General features: G+C 35.0%; 1 pseudogene; it reads right to left on the bottom strand.

The window, feature by feature from the left end:
• Positions 1-5327: 5327 nt before the first annotated feature.
• Positions 5328-6768, bottom strand: LOC114297364 (receptor-like kinase TMK4 pseudogene; annotated as a pseudogene).
• Between the last annotated feature and the right edge of the window lie 1497 nt (positions 6769-8265).

Genomic DNA, 8265 nt, shown 5'->3' with positions numbered 1-8265 from the left:
GTCTTAAGTTGTGAAACATTGAAAATGTTTTGGTTATTGGAAGTATGTTTTGGAACTTGCCTCATATGGAAGTTGAATGTAACATTATAGGTGTTAAGTATATTGTTGTCAATGGAAAGTTAGTGCGTATTGTTGATACATGTTGTTAATACATATGTTGTTTACATATTGTGATATGTCTCTTGTTAAAGGGATGGGATGACCGGTAATGGGTCGAATTGTTGAATGTTAAAATGTAACATTGTTTAAAATGGCGGAAAACTTGTTTTTGAAAACTTGTGCTTAATTTCGGGGACGAAATTCTTTAAGGGGGGGAGGTTATAGCGATCCCGGGTTTACCCTTGTTGTACAGTGATCCGGACGTGTGTCCGTGGATGTTGGTAGTTGTTTATTTTCTAGTTTGCATCCTTTGTACTTTGTATATTGAGTTATAAGATGTGTTGGGCAGGTTTGCTACAGGTTGGTTGCGTTTGGGAGCCTAGTGTTGCTGCCCAGATTTTTGGTCCTTCGCTCGAGCGAGGAGTTTGTCGCTCGAGCGAGAGTTGTGTTGCACCTGGTTCTGGACCTGAGAGTTGTAGTTTCTGGCTCGAGCGAGCTTTTCGTGGCTCGAGCGGTCTGGGTTTTTCTTCGCTCGATCGAGAACTTCTTAGCTCGAGCGAGAGTTTTCTGTGTCTGGTCGCTCGAGCGACCAATCCTTCGCTCGAGCGAGCGTGTTTTATATCAGCGGACAGCAGCGTCTAAAACATCACTTTTTCAGTCCTTTTCTTTGATTAAACCCTAAATCCGACACCCTCTCTCTCTAAACTTGCACTCTCTCTAAGGTTTGATCTCCCTAGGGTGTTAATCTAGCCTAGGGCCTTTGTTAAAAAGATAGAGGGCGTTGAGAGCTTCGATTTAATCTGAAAAAGTTTGGATTTGAAGCAAGTTGATCTTGGAGTCTTCATCTCCTTTTTGGCTTAAACTTCAAGGTAGGGATATCCTACTCCTCTCTATGGGTTTTGTCTTTAAATTTTGGTATTTTGAGATGTTGGGCTTGGTTTGGTAAATATGTGAAAGTTTGGGGCTTTTGTGTAATTTTACAAAAGTTGGGGTTTTATTCATAATAAACCTGAATGCATGTTTGGCATAGAGAAATTGAATGAATGTTAAATCATTGATGAAAATGGGACCTAAGGGTTGAAATGGTAATTATGGAAAATGGCCTAATTACATTGTTTAATTAATTGGGATAATTAATTGGTGAGAAATGAGGAAATGAAATGTTGATTGAATATCCATTTGTGCATTTATTTTCTGTTTTAGAAATAACTGCTTTGGGCTATCGGTGGAGGATAGTCGAGATTGTTGTAGACAATGCATGATGATTAGGTAAACGGAAACTAATCAATGGAATGTGTCATGGAACTTGACGGTTGATAGAATACATTAATTGTGTGTATTGTGTGATTGTATATAGAACCAATGTGTTTATATACGTTATGTGTAGAGGAGGAGATAGGGGATGTACTCCGCGGTTTAGGGGAAGATAGGGGATGTACCTCTAAACCGGATAGGTATTGGGAGGAGATAGGGGATGAACTCCGTAGACAGAGCTCATATGCTTGTCTAGAGAAGTGAAGATAGAGCTCATATGCTTATCTTTGTGAAGTGAAGTGTGGATACAGCTTGTATGCTTATCTGTGGATATTGTTGATATACATATCTGTTGTAGAATGTGGATACAGCTTGTATGCTTATCTGTGGATATTGTTGATATACATATCTGTTGAGAATGTGGATATAGCTTTTATGCTTATCTGAATGTGAGATATAGTTTTTATACATATCTGTGGAAATGATGATAGAGCTAGCATGCTTATCTGTTGAAAAAGGGAAAATGAAAAGTAATTGGGACTTGTAAGTCGTTGACATAAATATGTAATTTATGTGATTGAATCAGTGTTGACCAACTATCAATTGCTAATGTTTTAGTCATTGTCCATGGTTGGTTTAGTGTATTTCTACTGGGCTGTGGCTCACCCTATATGGGAATATCATTTTCAGGTACAGGAAGCATGCCACCTCCAAGGACATAGCTGGGAGGCTAGTGGCGGGCATAGTTTTGTCGTTTTACTTTTGATGTATTACATGTAATTTCAAGCCAAGGGCTTAATGTGTAATCGAGTTAGAACTCTTTGTTGTATCCAAGTGTTAACTTGGAAAGCTGTAAGCCCGTAGGGCATTTTGTTATGAGGTTAACATGTAATACTTATGTAATGGAATTCTAATGAATGAAAGAATGTGGTTAGTTTATAGGTAAATGCATGTCTTATCTGATGGGTTTATTGTTATTATTTTGAGGGCGTTACAGCTAGTATTCTTAGCCTCAAACAATTTTTCAATCGTCAGTTTGAGATAAAAGACCTTGATACTCTCAATTATTTCTTAGGGTTTGAAATCTCTCGCAATTCCACTGGTTATTATTTGTCACAAGCCAAATATGCATCCGATCTTCTGGCACGTGCTGGTCTTACCAATTGCAAGACTACCTCTACTCCCATTGATCCTCAGAATCGTCTCACTCTTCTAGATGGGGATCTTCTCTCTGATGCTATTTGTCATCGCCAGCTGGTCGGTAGTCTTGTCTATCTCGCTATGACTCGTCCTGACATTGCCTATGCTAACTATCTTGTTAGTCAGTACATGTTGGCTCCCCACACCCCACATTACACTGCTCTACTCCGCATACTTCGCTACCTCAAAGGCACTATGTTCCATGGACTCCACTACTCTGCTCACTCTTCTATCGAGCTTCGTGCCTTTTCTAATGCTGATTGGGCTGGGAATCCTACTGATCGACGCTCTACCACGGGTTTCTGTTTCTTCTTAGGAGATTCTCTTCTTACTTGGCGCAACAAGAAACAGCCCCTCACTACTCGCTCTAGTACTGAAGTTGAATACTGCGCTCTTACTGACACTGCTTAGGAACTTTTGTGGTTTCGCTGACTCCTTGCTGATATGGATGTTCCTTCCCTTAGTGCCACCTCTCTCTATCGTGACAATCAGCGTGCCATTCAAATTGCTCACAATGATGTCTTCCATGATCGCACCAAACATATTAAGATTGATTGTCAGTTCATTTGACAGCATGTTATACATGGCCCTGTTCATCTTCTCCCTATTTTTTCTACTGATCAACCAGCTGATATTTTCACCAAGGCTCATCCTCCTGATCATTTCAGTAATCTAATTTCCAAACTCAAGTTGGTTGATGCTTACCCACCTTGAGTTTGAGGGGGGTTGTTAATGTATATATTAGCTTTATACTTATCTTCTTGTATTATAGATATAGCTTATCTCTATCTCTCTCTATCTTTATCTCCTTGTATCTCTATCTTTATCTTTTTCTATACTTATCTAGGTTTGTGTTCAGCCTATAAATACAAGTTCTCTTATTGTATTCAATCAATTCAATATATTGTTTGGTTTGATTTTGGGAGAGTTGTTTTTGAAATTTTTTTCCAAAATTTTGTTTGGTTTGTAGTTTTTCTCAATAAAAATTTAAAATCACTTTCTCTCTCTTACATATCAATCAATCATTTTTTCTCTCTCCTTTCTCTTTTTCAATCACTTTTTCTCTTACACACACCTACTCAATTACAACAAAATATCAAATCATTCCCAACTCTCAAACTCCAAAACTACTTTCAAAATATACAACTAAACAAACTAAAAACATTTCTAAATTCTCTCCTCACTTTTTTTTTTAATAAAAATCTCTCTCTTAAAAACAAATCAAATACACCCACAGTTTTCTTTTTCTTTCAACCATTCTAACAAAATTCAAGTGGCAATTGGTGGCCAATTTGTCGGTTAGTTTTTTTTTTTTAATTGTTTTAATGAGACAGAGATGATGGACATTGGAGAGGTGGTCGGTGATGAATTTGGTGATGTGTTGTCTGACATTTATAATTTTCCAGTGTAATAAGATATTTTCTTGTCATGGTAATTTATAGTTGTCAATCTGTCATTTTTTCTTATCATTTTCATTAATGCAAAAGACTGTGAAGAACACATGAACGTAACATCCTTGGAAACTTGTTTGCCTCAAATATATAATAGGGAGAATTTCATTTCAATGTAATTTTAAAAATATATTTACATATTAATGATAAATTTTACTACATTAAAAAAAAATTTTATAAAATTTCCTATATATTTAAAATTATTTTTTAAATACACATTGAGAGGGTAATTTTTGTGAAAATTGGGCCGAGCTGTGAGATGGACGTTATGGCCTCAGTATAAAGGGCCGAAGTGAAATGGCCATGGAAGATACTCCGGTCGTGCGATATTTTGGAGTTAGTCCGGTCGTAAGGCTGCGGAGATAGTCCAGTCCGACGTAAGAACGATGTTAGATCGGTCTAACGGTACCTTTGAGTTAGACCGGTCTTGGAGTTATACCGGTCACAATTCGTTAGTTCGGTCCGACCATGCCATGTGCTGTGCCTGAGAAGCTGACGTAAGAGAAGTAAAAGGAAGAACTAGTTCGGCTCATTCTACAGCTTTACATAGTCGTGTTTTACTTCGGTCGTATTGGAGTTCGGCCATGATAGAACCATCTCACTTGGTTTAAGCAGTGAGGGGGGTGTTGAAGGATAAGCATTATCTTTCAGGAGTATGAATCCTAGGAGGACTCTGCATGGAGGAATAAAAGTTCTACTAGGATTGTGCCACACGAAACCTATAAAAGCTCACAAACATCACCTTTGGGGAGGTAACACATAACTTTGCTTTCTGAATTCACAGAGCTTTGTCTATTTGTCAAGTTTGCTGACTTAGGCATTGGAGAGGTTTCCGGCACACACTCGCCGGCTAGCTCACGTTTGTGTTTTCAGGTGATAAGGCGACGTCGTACGGAGGAGCGCAGACTTGGTCAACAGGATTATACGAGAAGGTTTATTTCTTTCCCGTACAATATCAGTACGAATATTTGAATTGGTTTATTAGTATCTAATAATATAAGAATGACAATGAATACCTAATGTAGAATAATGTCACGTAAAGTGTTTATGGATAAAGTTCTAAAATGTGAAGCTAGACGGTTAGTCAAAAAAAAAAAAAAAAGGAAGAAAGATTGGGTCAATGATTTGTTCCGTATAATTTTAAAAATTTCATCATGTTTGTTAAACATTTACAATAATGTTGAAATAATCATATTTTCTTACAATGTTTTGTTTATTATCTCATGTGTCGATACTATATTGGTATCAAGTATGAGTGGTTAAAGATAGTAAATAAATTGTAATAAGAAAATATAGTCATTCTAACATTATTGTAAAATTAATCTAGCCTGTGTTAAAAAAATATTGGTAACCACATATTAAGAAAAACGTACAATAAATAAATAATACAATTTATTTGATTGGTATAAAATCATATTAAACCCAAAAAAAAAAAAAATTACTAAAAACAAATAAATTGTGTTAAGGAAATAATATAGTCGACTGTTTTTTAATTTATTTACTTGTCAAACTTTATGAACCAAAGGATATTATGTAACATTTAAATTAGCTATAAAATTTATTTTAAAAAGTTGAATAGAAAGTAGGTTAATTACATTATAAAAAGATTCTCTCAACTATTAGAAAATATCACCTAATTACTTATTTATAAATCCATACATTTTGAACCTTTAATTACTAAAACGTACAAATAACGTTTAATTAAGGCTAATCTCTTATAATTTTATTAGTCTACTTGGCCTCTCTTTTGGAAAGTGTCAAAAAATCAACTTATTAGTTTATTGATTTATTTAGGTCACATCACATTTTTATTTTTTATACGCCTTTTTTGTAATAAATAAAAAAGGTAATTTTTTTCCAAACAACCCTAAGTAATAATTAATAATAAATAATATTTTAATTAAATAAACTTTGACCTGATCCATGGAAAATTCTATTTCCACATATCAAATTATCTCTGTGTACATCTTTTCTCAATCTACACATTTAGTAATTTAATTTTTATTTCTTTATCTCAATCCACACACTTCACATTCTAAATATATCCTTACATTCCATACACATCCTCTCCTTCCCGTGATTATCTCCAACAAGATCACTCCCAATGCAAAAACATCCACCTTTGTGGTCACTTTTCCGGTGGCTGTCAGGAAGCAAAAGATGATGGATCAACATTGAAATTAAGATGTAAACTTGGCAATTTTGGAATTACTTGATCCATGAATCAGGTTTTTAATGTATGACTGTAAAATGAAAATCCTAAGAAAGTCTATGAAATATTGTTTCTTCTTTTTTCTTTTTTCTTTTTTTTTATAAATAAAAATATAAACTTAACCATATTCTTTCTAAACCATACATTAAAAGATAAAATATGTTCTATTCAATGCTTAAGAAAAATTTGAATTGGCTTGTTCACAGATTGATAAATATCTAATTAATTCATATGAATGAAGTTGTGCTTACCAGCATACTCAAGTGCTAAATATCCAAACGTTCTGGCCAACCTTGTCTGCATCGAATGCTTCCCATCAGGGGCATTCTTAACCAAACCAAAATCAGACACCTTAGCTCTCATATCATCTCCAAGAAGTACGTTAGAGGGTTTCAGATCTCTACAGACAAAACTCTGCTCTGCTAAGCTGTGCAAATATTCAGCCCCTCTGGCAACATCTAACACTATTGTGACTCTTTGTTTCCAAGTCAGTGGAGAAACCCCCATTTTTCTATAACCAAACAGATGTTGTGCCAATGTCCCTTGAGCCATGTACTCGAAAACCAAGAGCCTTTCATTTCCATTGACACAAAAACCATGTAGTCCGACCAAATATGCTTGTGCCTAAGTGGCTGGTTAGATAGTGGTGGGTGAGATGTGTATGGAGAAATTGTGAGATGTGTGAATAAGATGGTAATTTTGTTAAAGGATAAAATTATGATTTTGAAAAAATTCATTAAGTGTGTGGAGTAAGGAAACTTGATGTCACTACAAGAAAACTGGGTATATGAGACGGAACTATTTGCGACGGCACACTTGCCGTCTCAAAAAGTCACTTTTTGCGACGGCAGAAAATGCCGTCTCAAAAAAGCAGAGTATTTGCGACGGCATCATTTGCCGTCTCAAAAAAGCAGAGCATTTGCGACGGCACTAAATACCGTCGCAAATACTCTCATTTTTTGAGACGGCAAATAGTGCCGTCGCAAATGCTCTGCTTTTTTGAGACGGTAAATGGTGCCGTCGCAAATACTCTGCTTTTTGAGACGGCATTTTCTGCCGTCGCAAAAAGTGACTTTCGTGTTTTTTTTTTAGTGAATATTTTTAAAATTTTAAATATTTTTTTTAGATGTACCTTACTTAGATGTATCTACAAAATAAAAAAATTATGAAAAAATATTTTTAAAAATTAATAAATACATAAAAATACAAAAAAATGTATTGAATTATTGTATTTTTGGTATTTAGTGAATTTTTAAAAGATTTTTTTTACAATTTTTTTAATTTTTAGGTGTATTTATGTTAGGTGTGTCTAAAAATTTTAAAAAATACTTAAAATATTTTAAAAATTCAGTAAAAACAATATAACACGGAAAACAAGAAAGTTTAATTTTCTCAAAAGAGTTTTTGGAAAACTCTAACCTAGCATAGTGATTGTGGTTTTGAGATAGCTTCATATATATACAGTCACAAAATGGTTTGAATAAATTCAACGGTATTTTTCTGTCGCAAAAAAATTAAAAAAAACAATGTCGTCTTACTCTTTTGATATACCATTTCTCTTTTCATTCATTTTTTCATCTTCCCGTCTCTCTGTCTCTATCTCTCTCTCTCTTCTCTTTATCTCTTTCACTTATCACTCTTCTTTCTATGTCTGCCTGTTTCTCTCTCTCATTCTCTCTGTGTCTCTCGCCTATCTCTCTTCTCTCTATCTCTCTCATTTCTTTTTTCTCTCTCTCTCTTATCTTTCTATCTCTCTCGCTCATTTCTCTTCTCTTTCTGTCTCTCTCTTTTTCTGTCTCTCTCTCTCGCTCATCTCTTTTCGCTCTATTTCTCTTTCTTTTTGTCTATCTCTCGCTTATCTCTTGTTTCTCTCTCTCACTCATCACTCTTCTCTCACTCTCTCTCTGTCTACTTGTTTATTTGTCTATTTCTCCCTCACTATGTTCGCCTTGTTCGCTCTCTTACTCCCATCTTCTCTATTTATCGAGCTCCTTCTCGATTTATCGATCCACTATAAGAAAATACACTTTTAGCAACCACTTTGTCTAT

Source organism: Camellia sinensis, chromosome 12, assembly GCF_055761805.1.
Source record: "Camellia sinensis isolate YWXY chromosome 12, ASM5576180v1, whole genome shotgun sequence".
Taxonomy (NCBI): domain Eukaryota; kingdom Viridiplantae; phylum Streptophyta; class Magnoliopsida; order Ericales; family Theaceae; genus Camellia; species Camellia sinensis.
Note: the sequence above shows the minus strand (reverse complement) of the source record. Positions and strands in the feature narration are given on the sequence as shown.